This window comes from Pseudopipra pipra, chromosome 7, assembly GCF_036250125.1.
Source record: "Pseudopipra pipra isolate bDixPip1 chromosome 7, bDixPip1.hap1, whole genome shotgun sequence".
NCBI lineage: Eukaryota > Metazoa > Chordata > Aves > Passeriformes > Pipridae > Pseudopipra > Pseudopipra pipra.
The window spans coordinates 14,209,556-14,230,922 of record NC_087555.1 but is presented as its reverse complement, the minus strand read 5'-3'; the positions used below and the strand labels follow the sequence as shown (position 1 = coordinate 14,230,922).

Sequence of the window (21,367 nt, the reverse complement as noted above, 5' to 3'; positions counted from 1 at the left end):
TCAGGTTTTATCTGTCAGCATCTGACAGGGAGAAAACTTCAGTCGGCTAAAGCACAGCGTTTTCCATAAATGAGAGCAATTATGCAAAGTGACGCTAGTTGTTGTATTTCTGTAAATACTAATTTACTGACGAGGTTACATGCTAGGTCACCAGCAACATGAATAGGAAGCTTTCAAAATAGGATTCGCATGTGTGCATAAATTAAGTAATTTTAAAGACAAAGTTTGCATGTATAATTCTAACATATTTAGTAAAAAGTCTTTGCTATATATATATATTCACCTTAGCACGTAATCACTTCCAAATTCTGGGCAACATAATGAAATGTTGCCAATTAACAACTCCCCAGAGAAACTGAGATCAAAGTTTCAGATGCAGAAGTATATAAATTCTCAGTGTAAACTAAAAATACATGCATTAATCACTAAGAAACAACAGTAGCCTTATGGAGTTGCAAATAAAATATTTTTAATCCAACTATTCCAAATAGTAGACTATTATTGATACATTGCTTCATAATTTGTGCAAGTGGTGCACAATTAAAAAATGTCTGGACTCACATTATTTAATAAAAGTGATAAGTACTTCAATTTTCAGTGCTGTTCTGCACTTGCTGCATATCAGCAGTGAGAGTGAGCTGGCAGTGACTACGAATCTGATGTTATCAGCAGGTTTAGGCCATGTCTCCAGGTTGTATTAATCCCACCATGCTTTCCTACTGATCCTCCATGACCCTGAAGGGATTAGAATGACAACACCTCCTGAGAAGCAGACTCAAGATGAACGGAGAAATCACAGTGAGTGTACGGGCAATACAAGGAGCAACTTGGGTGTGCCATGGCCAAGTTCCTTCTGTAGCTCTGTGGCAGCTCCAGCTACCTCTAACCCAGCACAGAAGCACTGCCAAGTCACGTTCTGCACCACTGCAGCTCAGGAACTGCACTGCCATGAAGTGTGCAAAGCTTCTTACCCTTAACTACAAAATTCTATCAAAAGGAAGAAGACGCTGCAGCTGACTAAGGCAAACTCTGCTTTTGGCATCTAGAAATGTTGTTCCTTTATATCGAACTTGCTAAGTTGCTGAGTCTGAGCAGACAATAGTCAACACAGTTAATTTAATGTAGGGGAGAGGTCAGAGTCAGACCATTTTAAGCTTGAGGACCAGACTGGATCTGTGTGCATCCTACAGAACCACGATCCAATTATATACATGAGTTACTAATGTAAAATCATCCCCCAGGCCAGGGAAATAGTACCTACCTGCAGCAGACATTGTGTAAGGTTTTCAAAGTAGTACAGGGGATTTAGTCATACATCTACCAATAAAATTAATAGCTAATGAATTAATAAAAATAGTGCAGCCTTCTGAGTAGGTTAAAAGGTTGGTTTAAATGTATATCTGCATCCAAATAAGAAAGGATAAAATGAATCATTGTTTTTAATCAAGGCAATAATTCCATGGCCCTACCGTCTCCCTAAATACTGTCTATGAATCTCAATTTTAAGTATAGCTAGGCACTGTTGGCAGCAGAGCTTAATTTTGAATACCTCAAATGTTTTATTTTTTGTATTTAAATAATTCTGAATAAGAAAACATAAACAAACAAAGGTTATATAGATCATTAGACATTTGTGCCAATTTCCATAAAGGACACACCAGGCAAAGGCTGGAAATATGAGAGTTCAAAATTAAAAAAAGACAAAACAAACTTCCCATTTTGATTGCTTTGTTAGACCTAAGAAAGCTCAATTACTTGTGCAGTGGAAATTTCGTATTTTGATGAAGACCTATCAATCAAAACTACATCTATGTGCATATATAGGTACATCTCTCTATATATGCAGCTATCCCATCATGGTTTGATGGAACCTGGAGCGCCTGTGACCCCTGCAAGCTCTAACAGAGCAGTCTGACTCTTTTCACCTGCTTCTTTATCAATTTTTTTGCCAACTACAGTGTTCAAGGTACAAAATCGTTAAAAACCCTTTTCTGTTCATCAATAGCTTGCTCAGCCTATACTGTATCTATTGCTGCTCAGCTCACTATAATGGCATTTCCAAATGGGGGTCACAACAAAGTATTACAGTATTTCTTAGCAACAGGTATAGCACCCATAGCCATTAACATAAATAATTCAGCTCATCCAGCCTATACATTCAAAATGTCTTTTCTCAGATCTTATCTACTGTTCATAAACAAGAATGTCTTGAAGGGGAATCTGACCTTGCAGCAAGTGGTGTAATGACAACAGTAGCCCGTAATAGGAATGCAGACTTGGACAGGAGCTCCTGGGGTTTCAAGCCAGCCAGCATGATCCATAATCCATTGCAGAAACTGCTCATGTTCTGGGTTAGGGCCACTAAGTTTTCCCAGGGCTACTGTTCTTACGGAAGACTGCTACTATTTGTGTGTAGGAACAAGTGCAGAGGAACACCACGAACGGTGGAATGAAAACACCATTTTCTGAACTCATTTAATCAGTGTAAATCAGAAAAATCTTGGCTAATTCCAGCTAAAGTACTCCTGAATTACAGTGGGATGACAGCTTTGAATTAAAAACACATAAAGGCTGTGGATAAAACTATGCACACTCTCTTCTTTATGCACCTTCTCTTCATTCCACCTCTAAGAAATAGAGAAGCATTCATTGTCTTCCCATTTCTCAGGTGATGAGAGAATAAGCCACCACCCCCAGAGTCAGAAAGGAAACCTTATTCATAGCTAAGATCTGAATTCTGCTCTCATCAGTGCCAAATCAGTCCCTTGCTTGGGAGGAGACTTCATCACAAAATTATTACTGATACCCTTTTTATGGAAGTGCCAGCACTACAGACTAGCAAGTAATCTACCTATAGCATTCATTATCATTATCACTCCTTTTAGTGAAGACTCAAACCATCCCATCACACATCTCAATAAATCAGCATGGCTAACATATGCCAAAAAAACATTTTTTCTTGACCCTCAAAGCATTCGGCTTATGCTGCTGAAGCAGGAAGCTTGTTTGTCCCCTGCATTGTTGTAATCTAGTGCATACAGCTGCAAATGTTGTCTTTGCTCACAAAGCTTCTTAAATCCTTTTTTAATTCTACTAAACTCTTTGCCTTGGTGACTGCCCATGACAATTGGATTCCATAGACAGAAAATATACTGTGTGAAGTAGTATTGAAAACGTATTCTGGGAGGTTTTGCTCTATGAATTGGGGCATAGAGGCTGCAGTTAGCTGACTTCACTAGGCACTTGATGAAGCTTCATCTTATGAGAAGCTCCCCTTGCCTCCATGATCTGTATTACCCTCCATTACTCTTTGTTCCGCACAGCTGATTTTCTGGCTCCTTTTTAGGTCCTCTGAGGAAAATCCTGGCCCTCACGAATGTATCTGAGCACCTGTGCAGCCATGCACGTAAAAATAGGGAAGGAAGAGCACACACAAAGATTAGGATCTTCCAACACACAGGGCACCACAGGGACTCTCTGGACTCCCCTCCCAGGCTGAAGTCAGTAATTGATTTTAATGGGAGCAGGGCTGAGCTAATGCTGGCACTTTGGAAAATCCCACCCAAGGGATTCAGTGATATTGAAAGTGCTCGAGGCAGGTTAACTGCAGGCATTTCCACTAATGGGGAATGGCGCAGTTGTCTTTATTAATTTTCCTTCTCCAAAGTGCAATTAGCATGTATGTATTTTTATTTCTTTAGGAAAAAAATAACATAAAACGCTTCTATTTCTAGAGATTCTTACTGAAAGGCAAATAAATTAGTGATTTTCTGCAGCACAGTTACAGGCCTTAAGATCTATAACACCCCCAAGATCTATTAATACTCTCCAGCTGCCCTTCTTTTTCCTACGTCTGACTTAATATGATTATGAGGGAAAATAATGTCACTGTGGGTCCCAATCACAGCAGTTGCACTGGCCGTTCATAAAGCAAGGTTTTTCATCATCTTCTTGAAGACAGGAGAAACCAATACTTCTCATGTGATCATACCTTTAAAACCAAGAAAAGAAATCTCAGTGCTGAAGGTGAATTGAAAAATGGACATTAACATAGGAAAAAAAAGGTGACTTGAACCGGAATGAGGTGCCAACAACAGCAAGGTAAACAAATGTAAATAAATGCTAATGTGGAGGACAGCAGTTTCTGGAGAAGTCACTGCAGGGTTTTAGTGTGGTCTAAAAAAGAGGCCAAAGCTATGGCAACAATTTTGCAAACAACTCTGCAGATAAATACAGCCTTTATCTTTGATTTCTTCGAGTGATGTCTCTGAAAATTATGAGGTCACTCATTCATAAAAATTATGATGTTCTGGTACATAATTCACTTAAAATACACAGTGGTTCTTTTCCACACATTAAATCAAACAACACTAGAATTTTAAGCATAGGAGCAAACATCACACAGCACTCCAAAAACATTAAAGATACCATTTTACTACAATGAAATGGCAGAGGTTTGGTTATGAACATCACAGGGAAATGACAGAAGCCTACCAGTTTTGCAGTCTTGAGAACCACTGTTTTACATAAAAAAATCAATTCCACAATATGTTTGAAATATTGCAGGAGGTGAGTGGCAGAGTGGATTTGGAAAAGAAGTTGGGTTGGATTCTACTTGGTACTTCTACTTTGTGACTGAAATTTGTCCTGAAAAGTTCTTCTCTTTTTACAATGACCTTCTTGATATGACCTCACTGAGTCTTTAGGTATAAAGGCTGTGCCTGATACCAAACTGGAAGAGCCTCAGGACAATCCAGGGGCCAGCCTTAGGCATTTCTCTGGGTCAAGCTGGAAAACACTTCTCAGAAGGTCTTTGGATTTCATGTTATTTATGTTAACATTACAGAGTAAGGCATAGAAGAAGCAACAACTAGTCATTTACCTTTCAGATTGCTTTTAACCTATTTTCACTTCCTCTATGACAACATTTCTCATTTTACACTGAAAATGTTCTTTCATCTCACATCACTTCTGAAGTCTTTTGTTACTGAGTTAGAAAAAGAGAATTTCAATGTAAATATTGAAGATGTTGAAAGGTCCTTCCAGACCAAACACCTTATATGCAGTTAATGCTCATTATAGAATAATTACCTGCTAGATACGATTTAATAATTCTTAAAGTGTAGGAGATTTTATCAGTATGCAAAAAAATAGAGTTATCAGTCATGTTGCTGCCTGAGAGAGAACTGAATTTTGGATCTTCTGCTGCTGCACTGTGAAAATCAAAAAGATTGCATTTATTCCCTTTTTTTTTTTTTTTACAGAGGGAGATTCAGTCAAACCCATATATTCACTGGCCATAATTGCAGGGGAGAGCTTTGTGTGTATGCACTGCAGCAATGTCACAGTTTCTGGAGCAGCAGGGATAGACACATCTCTGGTATACTCAGGGATGGTACTGAGTTTGTTCTTCCAGTTACTATTAACGGTTCTTTCCCAAGTATCTGCAGCCACGTCTTGTCCTCAGATCTCATTCTGGAAAGTGACCTGCTCAAGTGGACTCTTTTTTTCATTTCAGGAGCCAGCTGGCACTAATCAAGTTGCAAGACCAGCTAGAAAGTACAGCTTTCTCCAGAAGTTCTGTGTTATTTAACTGTACCTAATGTTTACAGAGCAGAACTATTTTCTTCCTGTCATTTTCGTGCATATGTGAAATATTTGACATGTATCTTGTAAATCATACATTAGGATTTCCTGGAATTTCTGTCTTGACTGCAAAGTGACATTGGCTGGACTTTTCACATTTTTTAAAAGAAGTGGTTTGAACTGGTGCAGTTGTTCTTCCAGTGAGCGACTGAAAATAGTTGTGGGAAGTTTCAGATTCTTTTTTTGAACAGCTGTAGATAACTGGACAGTACATTTTTGAACAGTAATTTTCAGCATTTTTATCATTGTACTTTGAAACTTTTACAATTTATTTTAAAACTCCCATTTTGAAGTGAAAAGTGGAAAATAAACATTTTGGCATGTTTAGTGTGGTCTGTATGACGTTACTGGACTTATCAGAAAGAGCTGTGATGATTTTTTGATTAAATTTAGTGAAGAGGTAGGAAAGGTTAAATGGCACTTCAAAATAACTCTGAAGATTTTTATTCAAGATTTGATGAGCTAAAATCCAAGCAATACTCAATAGTAATTCTTTCAGAGAAAATTTCCTTCTTGAATCTTAATATGTACTTTTGAGATAGATGATGTGGGAGCATCCATATAGGAAAATTCAACTGCCTTGGTTATCAGTGTTATTTCTGTTAGTCTTAGACACATGTGCAGTGTTATATGGAGATGCACCCATACACATAATGTATGTTTGCATGTAATTTGTTCTCAAGTACTCAGGCATTACCTTTAACTAAAAGAAGAGTGGGATTAAGTGAACATATGGTGTTAAGAAAGCTGAAAATAAAATCCCCCTCCATCTTACTCTACCACACTTATATTGCTCATTAGAGGATTATTTCTGGGTCTGTGTGGACAAGCTTTCTGAGGAAGGAACTGACAGGCATAAAGTTTCACAGGTTGGTACTGGTTATGAGGGAAATCCTGCAAAATTATACTGTCTTGGTGAAAGGTACTTTGTCTTCTGTTTGAATCTTGAAACTCATTTTTCATTTGTACTGTACATGTAGAGAAAGAGAGAACCTAGTGGATTCTTTTGAGCTGTTATCATATTGTCTCAGGTATGTTTTCTGTAAATCATACTTCAGTTATAACTGGATGCTGCCTTCTTATTAAATGCCTTTTTATAAATGTGACTGGAAAGCTCATAAGCCTACACTAAATTGACAGATTTTAAATCAGAAAAAATCTATACATTTTTTTTAAAAGTTATTTGTGAAATTAGATTTAAAACCCATGACTTTCCTGATTATTTACCTGACAACTAAGCTAGAAACAGCTGCAAAAAAACTTGCAACATCTATTGTATATACCAACCAGTAACAAACTAGATATCAGGGTGTGAAAATAGCTTCAAAGGATAGAGCCCATTGTCCCCCAGCAACTCAATGCTTTTGCATTTAGTTAGTGTAGCCAGTCATGTTTAGCAATCTCAGTGAGTTCTTTCAGTCACCTTGGAACCACCTTAACAGCACTTCTCTTTCTCAGCCTGTCCATATACTGGGTTATTCCGTTGTCCTGCGTCGTCTTCCAGATCCTCCCAGAAGTCCGTTCGTGTTAAGCAATTTGCCCAGCCCAGTACTCACTCTTCACATAAGTTTCAAATCCTTTTAAAGCTCATTGAAGTCGAACCATCTCTTCCTCTTCTAGTGATCAGTTGCCCTCTATAACTACTAGCTATCTTCTCCTTTGTGGCCTCAAATAAACTCTCTGGACAAATATATGAAGCCACTGCATGGTCCCTTACAAACCTCTTTCATATGCGCTCCGTTTTGACATCTGTAAAACTGATAACAGCACCAAAGCAACCGGTAAGAACACAAATGTCCGAAGTAGCAATCTGGCAGTGCTTACAGTTCACAAAATCTATGTGTGCAACTGCTTGTTTTTATTTTTGCTATTCTTGTCTTTCCTTTCCTGTTTCCTCTACAGGATATTCTTCCACTTTTTGTATTGTGTCAAAACTCATGTCAGCTCTTTAGTAAAACATATGTTCCCTGTCACATATGTGTGAATAAAGAGCACCGAGAGCAGAGGTAGGACCTGGTTTACCACACCTATACTGCTGCCTGTGGTGCCAATTCTGACTCGGGCAGCAGGCAGCAAATCCCACGGATCCAGGCTGCTTCAGCTGTACGACAGACTGGCTGCCCTAACAGCTGGTGTGCACGCAGCACACCTGCTGCCCTTGGACACAGGGAACAGCAGGTCTGGTTAAAGTGGCCAGCCTGGAGACCCTCAGCTGTTGAGGTACCTGGACAGAGTGACAGTTACCACACAGGGCTGTGTCAGCAGCTATAGACAAGTAGCCCATCCATCTTTCTCCACCAGGACAAAATTTTTGGACAGGAGCCTGAGTTCTGCAGCAGTACAAACAATAAATGGTACAAAAGAAGTCTGTTCTTTCAGGGAATTACTCCTGGTGACTTGGAAAACGCATTGGAGAACATTCAAAGTGATGGGCTGTGCTCCAGTCTTAGCCAGAAATGGGACCTTGAGCATCAGGGGAGTGCCAGGCTCTTTGCAGCTGCAGGAGGATGTGGCAGGGTTCATAGTGCACTGGATGTGGCAAGGCTCTTAATGCACTGGCTGCTTCCTGAGAAACTCTCCTCTACCACAGCCAAAAAATGGTGGTGACTAGGGGCAGTGCAGCTGCACCAGGCTGGGTCTGACTGCAGCTGTATCTCCTTTAAATAGTTTATGAGTGGTGCTCACTTTGGTTTTTGTTTTACAATCAACAAGAAATCAGCCCCAGCAGCACCCCATATGGTCCTTGTCTTTTGTTTGCCTGGTCATGTTTATTGTACAGGTTTACTTAGGATCCAGCTATGACTATGTCATGGGGTTTGTTGTGTACATTGTCAAAGATGGGAGACTGAGCCCAACACCTGTGTTTAAAACATTATGGTTGTGTCTGGAAAGTCAGAAAAGTGGGTGTATGATCTGTTCTGAGCTATTCTTACACCACTGTAAACAATTTTAGCTAGCTAAATAGAAACCCTGCCACTAAATACAAGTGTCAAATTGCAACCAGATTCTCAGCATGCCAAGCCCACATCACTGTAGTTCTAGACTTCCCTGAGTAACCTGGTACTGCACAAGTTAAGCAGCTGACAGCAGGACTGCTGTTACCTACTCCCTGATCACCTGACTGCTCCTGTGCAGTTCCACCTGTCAGTATGTGACAGGGGACTCACAAGAACCCTGGAGCATTCTGAGGGAAGAAGTATAACTTCTCTTACACACAACAGTGTACCCAGAGCCTGAATTACTGCTGGTCAGGAAGTTGTGTGCAGAACAGTTTATGTATTGAACCTATTGAAGCTCAGACCTATTCCTTGGAAACAAATGGCCTCCATCTTTCAAAACGGACTATTCTCCCTCTGCTACATCCTTAGGTCTCCAAAATTTCCCTAACCCCACCTGCTCCCTTCCTATCTTACCCTTGCTCTCTGAAAGGTATGTCTAATTAATTTCATGTTTCTGTTGACCTGTTTTTTGGACATATTAATCTGCATCAACCACAGTGTGAAGGTTCAGACTATTTGCAACTTTCTATAAATGCTTCCCACTTTAAGATTTCAAGATCCAAATGGTTCCCTAAGTGTTGATATATTTGCTGCCTCCTTTGAATCTAAAGAGTCCACAGATGGCAAGGAGATGTATGTAAGCAACACATGCTGCTAATTCTCTCTGAAAGTCTAAGATTAAGTCCACTAAAAGCCTATGCCATTATATGAGTATCAATCAGAGAAAGGAAATTTTGGCAGCATTTATAGCTCTAAAGTATAAGTGAGTGTCCAAGGAGGTAAGTATTTTGGTCACTGTATTTAATGCTGAGCTAGTGTAAGCTATATGGGTTAAAGCATATTTGTTTTGCTTTGTATTAGTTGTCCCTCCAGTAGGACTGTGTTTGAACAGTTGGTACATTCAATCTAGCACAGACTTGGCACATAGTCTCCTGCTACATGCATTCCTGTTCCTTTCTGATCAAGCATCATGTAGGCTGCGCGCAATAAATCTAGACTAGAGAGGAGAAGCAGTGCTCATTTTTAATTTTCTAATGTTATTTAGTTTGTGATACAGTCCAAATGTGGCTGGAACCCAGTGTTTGTATTCAGCTTTGCTATGTATTTAAGTTTGCCTTTCCCACTGAAATGTGTCATCTGTACTAAAGAGAACAGTTTTGCAGGACAAATTCCCTTCTGTCTCAGTAGTAATTGTTGTATAAAAATGAGGTCACTCTCTGTAAGGAACATTTTTTTTTTAAAATGTTTATGAAATTATTTATTCTACATAAAAAAAAATATAATATTTTAAATTTATGTGTTTTTGTTGTTTGCTTCTTCAAAATCAGCCTTAAATAAATACTTAACACAGCATGCAAGATAGGGCTGGAAGGAAGTAAGCCAAGGGTACTTAAGGATTCCACTTCATGGAAGTGAGTTTCTACTAAATCTGAAGCAGAACTGCATGAAGCTAGAAAAGGTCTCAAACCTGGCTGCTTAGAGTTAAGAATCTATGAATCAATGACTAAACACAATGGCCTGGTTTTCCAAAATGGTTGACAGGCACACACATTTCTCACTGAAATCAATAGGCATTGCATGCTCTTGACACCCTGGAAAATCAGGCCATTTATATTTAGGAGTTTAAATATGACATTTGGAGCTTAAATTTCATCGACTAAGGTTAAAATATTAACTGAGAGTATCTAAAGCCTGTTTTTAAGTAGGATGTCTGATCTAATGAGATAGGTTACAGTTAACTAAGATAAATGATTCCTGTGCTGACCTCCCACTGCCTCCAAAAACATTACCCACATACTGAGATACCTTAGCTGTAGCCTAGACTACTAGCAGAGAAACTTGGTTTGAGGACTCTGCTTGGAAACCCTTCTGACAATAATGTTCTTCACACACACTAGCCCTAACAGTCAGCATTTCCATTCAATTTGAATGCAGTTGTTAACAAAATGAAGATTTTGCTATCTGGTCTATTTGGATTAAAACAAAACAAAAAGACAGAAAAATTAGCTGTGTAGTTTCCATCCTGGGCAGAGGTACCATTGTCCTCTGAGAAGAGATGGGTGCCTGGAGCCCCAGTGCCCTGAAGACCTGTTGTCTGGACTTCCAAGTGAGGGAAGGCTGAGGGTGTGGGGGAAAGCACCTCTAACAGCTGCTCACAGGTAGAACTGAACTGGCATAGTCATTCAGTCACATTGCTCAAGTCCTTTTCCAGTAAATGCCTAGCCAATAGTAAATACAGGTAAAAGACTTTCCCTATGTCTAATCCATGAAATAGAAACTTTATTTGCTTCTCACTGCTTGGCCTGGGAGGCTAAACAGGTGAGCTAAACAGGAGTCACGACAAAGTATGACAGTATTTCTTAGCAACAGGTATGGCCATTTACTACAGTGACTGGCTCCTCTTGAGAGAACAGAAGGAAAGTCCTGGTTCTGATTTCCCACTTTTCTCTGAAAAAAGATCAAGGATCACTTCCCTTAAGTCCTTGAGATCCTTGTGTCTGCATTTGCACCAGGAAAAATCATTATGCCACAGGGTGGAACCTGGTTTCATCTTTGTGTTTCTCACATGGTGCATTAAAAGACAGTGCTCGTGGCCACAGCACTCCTTTGCCAGTCACCACTTCTCTCACCGTTAGGGAAGAGTAATGGGTTATTACTTCAAACATTGATCAGAGCTCACACACAGCTCTGCTCACAGCTGCCAGCCTTTATGGATGCAGAAACCCAATTTTTGCTTAATACTTTGTCCTGTGTTTAATATGATACTCTAGGTACCAGCAAAATCACAAGCAAGTCTCTGCAGTGCTGTGTAGCCAGCTCAGGGCCTAGCAGCAGCAGGAGCACGGCCATGGGGATGTGGAGGTTGTCATCTGTAGATAATTTCAAGTTAAAATTGCAGTCACAGCTTTTCTAGAGTCTCAGTAATGCTCTTGCATCTGCACAGCTATCTTTAGTATGAACTTCCAGCATGTAGCCCATTTATTTTGCATGGTAGAAAGAAAAGTTCTTACAAAGAATTTATCTCATTGCAGTCCTTATTTTGAAATGTCCTGGCAAGCATGAGATTCCTACACACAGCATTTGCTGTTTCCAGTTATTTCTGCCCCAGCCCCAAGACGTGGTGGTCACAGCTCCCTCGCCCTGATTTGACTGTTGGAAGGAAATGCAGGAAAATCCCTACAATGCGTGCTCTATTTGTGTGGTTTGAAAAAGGACTTAAGTAGCAAGTACTGCAGAGAGATTGCAGGAGTCTGAACACTATTTTTTAAATATCATTTGGATAGTGCCCATGGTAAAGTCTTTTATGTTCTAGAGGCCAAGACTTACCCAGTTGTGTAAAGAGGCTCTCAGAAGGCAGCTGTGTGTTAGATCACCACTATGCTATCCAGAGGTGGGGAAGGCTGGTGTTCATGTATCCTGCAAAGCCCTGACTCCAACTTAGGAAAGACTCTTGCTGATTTTAATGGGCTTTGGACCAGATCTTACCTGTGAGCAGTAGTGAATGCCTGTGTGACCCAGATTCAAGAAGGAGATCTGCTGGGTAAATTTTCCAGGTAAAGACTGAGTACTGGTGGGGACCATGATGACAATGCAGGCTCCCCAGAGCAACCTCTGAGCACTGTGCCTGACTGAATCTGCCTCAAGCCATGACCTGCATCTTCAGAAATCTTTCTGACATTGAGTAATTTATCCTTTCAAAACAACTGTAGGGAAAATTCTATGACTATGTTATAGGAAAAGAAGTGGCAAGAGAAGCAGGGATGCATTTGTAGGTGCTGAAGAGCTGGAACTCTTGAGGAGTGTGAAAAAAGCTGAGGGTACACCTTCTCTGTGAAAACAAACAAACAAACAAACAAAAACCAAACCAAAACAAAACCAGGCTTTTTCTTACTTTTATCCACAAAGAGATTTTGTCTGAAAGCCAGAATTAAAACTCAAAAGTTCCTGGCTTAGACCAAAACCCACTGTGGGATAGTGTTTCATTATAGAAGTTATTTATCTACCGAAACTATTTAAAGACAGGAAGTGTTATCTGTGGCTAAGATTAATCTTGTCAGTCACACAGGCTGTCTCCCAAAATGAGAGATTAATGCAGAGTATAGCTTCCTGAGAGGCAAGAAGCATCACATGGATTTGGTTAATTTCTGTGGAAAGAAGCAAAGCCAAGTAAATTGCGCCATGCATTGCATGTTGGGACACCATCAGCCAAAAATATCTCAGCTCAGACTGCTCATTGTGCCAGACTTGATAGACAGAAATGGGCAAAGAAACCTCTGTCACACCCCAACATCCAAGTCTATTGTGCCAAAAAGGGAAAATGACCAAGATGCTGGACATTCAGCAGACAGGAGGCAGCTTCCACTTTTCCTGACAAACTTCAGTGCTCCCTCAAGAAAAAACAGAGTGCAAGAAAAGCAGGGCACCACAGGGAGACAGAGCAAACGGTGGAATGGCAACATGGAATGTCAGCACCAAAGATGCTGGCGGAGGAGCAGTGACAACTGGAAGAAAACGTGGCAGCTTGAATTGGCGTTTGCTGTCTTGTGTCCTCAGTCAGCCTCAGGCACCTTGACCACACACACACAGCAGGCACACAGACAGGGAGCAGTGAGACCTGACCACAGAACATCCTCTCTGGGCTCCTGTCATGTTGCCAAGTTGCAAATATAGTGCATTGCCCTTTGTGCACGTTCACAGGGGAGAGGAACTTGCAACAATGACCCAGGATAAGATTTTACTTGTTTAACTTCAAGGAAGGAGGTCATCACACACGTCTTTTGTCTTCCCAGATGAGGCTGCCTTGTCTGCCCTGCTATTTGTATAGCCGTCTACACAGCTGAAATATTTGCATTTTTTTCCTGGGCCCTGCAGCCAGTGCAGCACTGTTTGAGCTGGTAAAATGCCAGACTCTTACTCAGTTGTAAGACTGAACTGGTGATCTAGTTGGCTTTGTTATGTTACTGTCGGCCACAGCAGCAAGATAGCAGACATCACCACCGAGATCATCAAAGAGAACACTCACTCTTCAGAAGAAAAAAAAGAATAAGCCGAGTCATAAATTACACCATAAATCTATTTCTAGCAAAAAATAATATCTATTATTATCAGAACATGTACGCTAGGAAAAGGTCAGGGCTTGACCTGCTCTTTTTGGATGATATGATGTGTTGTTGTTGGCAATGATATGATTGAAGCCACATGGGTTTTCCAGAAAATTATGTGCTAATTATGTGTTAATGTGATCAGTTCATGTGTGCCTAATGACTGGCCTTCCAGTGCTGATGTACAGTTTATTGCCCAGCAGAACAACTTTTTAAGAGATAAATACAAGAAGTTGTTATTTGAAGAAAAAGGAATGTGTGGCATGACTCCTTTTTTTTCCCACCTTAAAAGGGTAATGGGGTTGCTCATTTCAAATGAGAATTATTCCTGTTTTCATGGAGGAGAAGATGGTTTTTGAAGTATAAGACAATTGAGCACTGTATTGTGTGTTACACCCTGAGAGTAACAGAACAGGATCAACCCACAGCAAACATCCCCCATTTATCTTAGCAGGATATGTAAAGATTATTTTTAATCCTTTGAGTGCTTTGTACCTTTAAGATGATATTTCTGAAACCATGAAGCGCTGACTGTGACATTAAGTATTGATTACTTACAACAGAGCTCGCACAGTGTTTTTGTGGTATACGACTGAATTAACACACTTTGTATTTTTACTCTGCTCTTCTTTAAAGATCTCAAGTTTCAATGATCCGATGGGCACCTTAGAGCTCTGACACACTTCTTGTCCTCAGTCATCCTTATATACTGTTTGGAAGGTCTGGGCAGTGGCGAACATCCCTTCCAGTCCCTGATGACACGGGCTCAGACATTAGAGCTGCATCAGAGCAGGCAATGAAACCACAGCGTACTCACACCGTACACTTTGAATGGCTGCACCATTCAAGTAAAACTGTTATTCTGCATTTGTGTTGTGTTTGGAGAGTGCACTCAGGATCTAAAGGCACTGTCTGGCAGCTCAGCTTCGCTTCATCCTAATGAAAATAAGGTGCATCATTTATACTACAGTAGACATGACAACCGAAACCATGCCTCAAGACACAGCTGGTCTTCTCTGTGTTATTTTTTCCCTCTGTGCTGCTTTAGTCTTTTCATCCTGCTCCTTATGGGCAGCAGGCTGTGTGTATGTGTTTCTCTGCAGATAGCACTGTTCCCTGCCTTTGAAGTACCCTCATGTTGTAGTTTGCTCTTTTCTTTATTTCTTCCCATGTAACTAGAGCGGTGGATGCTTGACAGATAAGGACTGAGAAATGGCTGAATGCATATTGTCCATGGAACATAATCAAACAAAATGAAAGTTGGGACTAACCCTTGAAATTTCACTGCAAACATAATTACGCATGCAAGTGGCTTAGTTGACTTCAGAGGGGCTGCTAGTGTTCATAAAGGCTGTCTGTATGGAAGAGACAGGGAGATGGACACTTGGTTTATTGATATGATAATGTAGCTAGCTTGAGGCTGCTCAGAGATTGCGATAAAGGATGTCTTAGAAAGATAGCAAGTTCATAAAGTGTTTCATTTTAAAGCATGTAGAGAATTATTAGCAGAGCAGCTGTAGCTTTTTGTATCATTTCATAATGCATGCGATGTGGCATTTTGAAATTAAAACTCTCTTTGTGGCTGTCTTTTTGTCACGTACATCGTGGCCAAGAGCCCACCTTTTCCAGAGCATTCTCTGACTGAGTCTGCACAAAGACTCAAACACCTTTGAAAGGTAAGGACCTTTAAAGCACAAAACTGTTTTCCAAGAAGAAAGTTAGGTGAGTTTGTCAGATTGAACTAACAAGTTCTAAGGAAGAAACCGTCTGTGTTTTTGCATCCCTGCAGCGGAAGAGCTGAGACATTCCCAGGCGTGGCCCTGGCTAAGTCCAGTGCCCATGTATTTCTGGAATGAATGCCAGCTGCCTCCACCTCTTCTCACTCACACATTGAATGCTGTACAGTCAAAGCCATGAGGACTTGCAGAGAGCTTCGCAAATGATCTCAGGGGAAAGTAATCTAGAATCCTTTGCTCCTAAAAAAAGAGACCCCTGAAACTGGATTCACATTACTACAGGACAAAGTGCCTCTTGACTGAAGAACAGAACCTGAAAATTCTTTATGCTTTCACTCCTGCAGGAGCTCCTGGGCATTTCACCTTAGCCATTAATTCTTCCAAACACCATCACTGTAAATTTAGAACTCATCCTGATTGCTTTAAACAGAAAGATGGGGACATGGAAATACATAGCTGTAACATAACATCTAGGTCACAGAAAGGGTAAAGAACTCCTGCACTAGGTTCAGCCACAAAACCTGCCATCTTCCACCAGAGACATGAAAAAGGTTCCAGATCATTCTGAGAACTTGGGAAAACCACTGAATCATTTCTTGCTTTAGTTTCCACATCTCTGAATAAGGAAATCTTTTGCAGAGAGAGGCTTAGCTTAGAGATCCATGGAAAGCTCTTTCTACTCTGAAGGAAAATATGACAAGTATATGACAATGTTGTCATATACACAAAAAAAGCAGCACTAACTCCCCTGTAACAGCCTTCTAAACAATCAGCGCCTTCCACTGGATTGCTAAAATCAATGACATCTTCACACATACGGGTCCTTTTGAGGCTTAGCCACCAATCCTGACCTTGTAAAAACATTAGATTCCTATGAAAAACAAGCCTGGACACTGATAAGCACTACTGGAAAATTATTACTGATCAGGCAGACCAAGACCCATGAGATTGTTAATTTCTTATCCCTTCAAAGATTTTGTCCGCTTGGAAATGAAGCCCCATTGTTAAAAGGCAGGAAAGCACCTTTTCACTGGATTAACTGCTGGCTACCTAACGTCTTTTGTTCATATGCCAAAGCCTGTGCAGGATTGTGCCCTCTCTTCTCCCTCTCAAAATACTGCTGGCGATAAAGGAAGCAAATGCTTTCTGTGAGCTTCTCCTGCCCTCGGGCCATACTGTCTGAGCCACCTGTGAAACCAGTCATTTTACCTTCTCTTATACTTCCTGCAGCAGAAGGCAGGTTCATACAGGCTCCCCTGGTCTGCTCCTGCGTATCTCTCTCTCTCCCCCTTCAACTGCAGTAATACCTTTGCCTGCTCTTTTTGTTTGGGTGGGCTACAAATCAGCACACCCCCTGTCCAGGAGGCAGGGTAGGGGGCCAGGCACCATCGCCACATCAGTCCCTATACGGGTGCTTGCCCATGTAGTTCAAGGACACCGTCTGTCCCTTCCCTCACCTCTCCCAGGCTCATTCCAATCCCCACCCACCTGCACCCTAATCTAGTACCTGGCATTTAGATTTGACTGACTTTCGAAGTGTAAATGGGTCGGGTTATTTAGCACAGGCTGGTAGTTGCGATTGCAGTTCTTCTCATGCTGAGTCACCCTGGCAGCAGATGTCATCTGCTTCTCGTTTGAGGGAGAGGCACACAGTAAATTAAAAATGCAATGTGCACTGCTAAAATCTTATACAGCTGTATTCAGCAGGGATGAGTGGGAGTAACAAGACAGTAAAATTACAGGGGGTTCTACTATGAAGGCAGAAATTCAAGGCAAAAAGCTTTTGTATAAGCACTTAGTTCAGTTACCCACATGTGCTTCAGTGAACTGGCTAAATATGGAACACCCAAACTATTGGAAAAGCAGAGGAAATGGAGACCCAGGAAAAATAAGCCACTGATGGTGATGCAGGAAATACTTCTGAATTAAACCATTCCGCTGTAGCCTTTGTAATGTTCTCAGAAGACCACAGTTGTAAAAAATGAGTCATTCCTGGGCTTGAGTGTAACATTGGCTTGACATTGTTGACAAAGGATCGCAAGGGATCTTTGTGGCAGTAGGGTAAACTGTGTTTGTTTTTACAGACATGTATAAAAATGCACATCACTAGAAAATCAAAGCAACAACCACAACAGACCAAAGACTTTTCATAGGAGACAGAGAGCCTAATTCTCTGAGAGCCAGTGACCCCAGCTGCTCTCAGAGCTGAGAACGTCACTCGCTGTCAAGACCTGACCCAGAAGAAAGGAAATCAGGGCTGCATTTCATTATTTTGGCACAACAGATTTCAACAGCTGCAACTAGGGTTAACGAACTGCAAGTCGGCTTCCAGAGGCACAAACCACATCGGCCCTCTCTCAGTATCAGGCACATTTGTTTCCCTGAAAATCTATCAAAATCATTGCAAAAACAAGGCCCTTTGTATGTGGCTCAAGCTGCTGAAGCGGAAGAAACACCCTGAGTAAGCATAGGTCAAATGGGGTTAAGCTTTCTTTCTTCAAAGAGTTATCTGGAAAGGATTATGAATTCAGCAGCACCACTGGCCATCAAATGTGCTCAGACATCTAGGCTGAACTCATGGTATCTCCCAGAAAAAAGACTGCTTTTTGTTCCTCTAACTGTATTTGTTCTTGTATGTGTTTATAGCACATACTGATACTTGACATTGGAAAAAACCCACACATCTAGACTTGTATTTATTGAAAAGAGAGAAGTTTTTACAGAAACATTTGTCTTTCACAGAAAAGAAATCAATAGTTTTCTACTGAATTGAAATTTCTCTAAGCACAGTCTGGTTGACTAGCTGGGTTTGCGGTTACAACCCTGTTTCACTCTTCCTATGTTACACTGCAAGTTCTCAAAGCAGTTTTTAACCTTAAAGCAATCTTGGTTGTAACTGTAAATCTCCTGCCTTGACCCTTCCCCTCACCCTCAGCCTAGTATCTCACTCCACTTTATATCACCAGGATTTCAGGAGAAGGCAGTTGAGTTTTGTCTCTTATGGCCTTTAAGACAAAAATTTTAAATGTTTTTATAAGATTAAAGAAAAAGATTTGTAGGGATAAGTAGGGGATTTGGAATACCTAGTTCCAATGAACAAGATTTGAGGCAGTAATTTCCCAGAAGGTGGTTTGGAAATGTCCTCCATGTGACACAGAGCCCCCCCAAATCTGGGAGACTCACATGGATAAGGCTTGTACAGCTTTGTACAGCTTCACCTTTCCCAGTCCACCTCTATGCTGACATAGCCCCTGCAGGAGCCAAGCTCTTAGGGCTTCCACATGCTGTTGGGAGGCAAATTTCACACAGTGGAACTGGAAAGCACTTCAGATCATACCATGAGATTTGGATTATTTGAATATTGTGGGTTTTTTTCTACTGGGATCTATTAATTAGGACATTTGACTAGACCAGAGGAAAAAAAATCTTAGGAAAATAGGCTCATCTTAGTTGGGCAAAAGAGCAAATTAGCTCATGGATGACTTCTGTCTTCTTTTCCAATGATATTTGCTCTTTGAAGGCTTGGGAGTCTGTTTCATATTTACCAAAATAAAGACGTTCATTACTGAAATCAAAGTACATGGAAGTAATTTAAGAAGGTGTGCAACAGTTTTCTTCAAATAATCATGGATTGCATGGTTCTGCCTGTGAAATTTCTCTGGAGAGACCAACACAGCCTGCAAACTTGCCCTAAATTTCCAGCATTTCGTTCTGCCAAGGGCAGGATACAAGATTGGCCACAGTGCCATCCTCCTGCCATAGGGCTATAGTTGCTGTCAGCCTCACGGCCTGGGCAGAGCACTGGAATACAGAGTCCCTTGCTCCAAAGTGATCCTAAATCAAACTTTGTAAAGCAGACAGGAGGCATTCACATCCAGCATTTTGGTTTGAGGCCCATCCTAAGACTTTTCTTTAAAACATGATGCTCGAATTTAGTAATGAACAGCACGTGTTAAAAATGACACAGCCGGTTTGCAATCCCCTCCCTCCCAGTGAGATGTACAGCACGCAGCGGTGTTATATAGATTGATTACCATAGAACAGATGAGCCCCATGACACTGTCTCTATCATCAGGGAAGAAGTGCCCAGGAAACAAAACCTTGAGCTGTATTCCGTCCTGGTGTAAGCACTAACATCCTCATTTTCTTTGATTATTTATTTTGCAGCCCAGAGTACAAGCCTAATCAGAACTCCCTATCCTCACTCCTTATATAACAACTTTCTCTTCTCCCCCTCTCCTTCTGTAGGCTTTATTTTAACAACATAAAAAAAAAAAAAAAGAAAAAGAGAGAGAGACTGCAAATATTCTTCTAAAAATTCAAGTTGCCTGAGCTCTGCTACCTGTTAAGGGTTATGGGTCAGTGAGAGACAGCAATTTGACCAATCAGGGCAAGTAAAGAGGATCTTAGGGCATATAAGTTCTGTCTGATGGCACTAAGTCAGTCTTTTGGCATAGTAAAATCAACATAAAATGTGTTTGGCACAGTACTTGTTGCGATTTTCTCTCCTTTTTCTTGCTGTTTGGACTCAGTGCCTCTACACAGCTGACTGTTTTTAAGTAGCCAATGGGTGATTTTCCACATTTTTTCAGCTCTCGTAGTTATATCACTGAAGCTATTTTCCTTGGATGGGTTTCATGCATATGGACTGTTGACTACCTTCTTGATCTGGTCTCCTGCCAGTGTGAATATTTTTGTCAAGGGAGCTCAATCCTGTAGTGGTGCAGGCATTGCAGGTGGGTGCTGGGAGGTGTCTAATTGTCTTTTGTTAACATTTCTTTCACACTGGAGGTGTCAAAGAAAAGAAATTCAGGTTACTCTGAAAACAGCCTGCCCTGTCAGTAGCAAATGTGAGACAAATGCAAGCTCAAATGTCTGCTTTCTTGTGAAAGGGCTTAGTAAGTACGTAGAAATTCAGTCAGCGAGGAGCTGAGAAAGCCCCTGGTGTCAGCAAACTAGGAAAGTTTATGCAATATGGCTCAATCACTCTTGATCTCTCATGTTAGAGATACAGAGCTTACAGTTTTGCAAGAATCCTAGGAGATTATGTAGTTCTCAAGAAATTAAAACATCCAGTAAATTAGTCCTAACTACTGCTTTCAGAGACTGCTTTCTTCTCCTCCCTCTTCTCTCCATCTTACAAAACCAACATGGTCAAATTTATGATTTCTGATTAGAGGCTGTTTTTTAAATTTAGAGCCATAGGAAGCCATTTAAACCTTCAGCACAAGAAAACCTGGCTGACAGAGTTATCATGGGCAGCACCCAGGCTAGCACACAGAGGATCTGGCATTTCAAATAGCTCATTCAAAAAATCTGCATTCTGTGTGCTACATTCAGGAGGGAGTCAAATCCTGTTTGCCTTTTGGGAGTTGTCACATTGAAGCCAATTGGATTACTCACTTGTTTGCGGCAAGCAGGATTTAACCCTCCAAGAAACAAAATGGATTTGCTAAATGAAAGGGATTAGTTTTTTCTATGTAATTCTGTGATAACAAAAAATCAAAACAAGCAAACAAACAAACAAAAAAGACAAAAGTCATCTCCTCCCTCTCTTTTTTTGGTCCAGTAGGAAGAAAGAAGCAGAGCAGGACTCCTCTGTGCCCTACACATCTTAATTTTAGTTGCCAGCTTCTTTGCCTTGCCATGTTGAAATGAGCATGCCAATGCCAAAGGACACTTTTCAGTATGCAGATCATAGCAGGCTAAATTGTTTTTGAAGGGTGGAGTTGCTTTCTTGCTTTGGTGTTTGAGACAGCGAATACTGTGTGGCCTCAGGTCCAGAGTAATGTGCAGTGTATTTAGAGTTGGGCATAGTTTCTGACTTGGCAGTGCTAGAGACTGGTGAGCCAGCTGCAAGTATTTGCTGTTCTTGGGATGTGCT

The 21,367-nt window shown here is 40.9% G+C and overlaps 1 long non-coding RNA gene across 2 annotated transcripts in view; it reads right to left on the bottom strand.

Moving 5' to 3' along the window:
• Window positions 1-203: 203 nt before the first annotated feature.
• LOC135417071 (uncharacterized) overlaps window positions 204-21,367 on the bottom strand; it is a 113,744-nt gene continuing 92,580 nt past the window's right edge. The window contains exon 6 of one of the 2 annotated variants that reach the window (XR_010431888.1): window positions 204-735. This is a non-coding gene — a long non-coding RNA (uncharacterized LOC135417071). The remainder of the gene's footprint in view (window positions 736-21,367) is intronic. The other variant, XR_010431884.1, reaches the window with a different exon arrangement.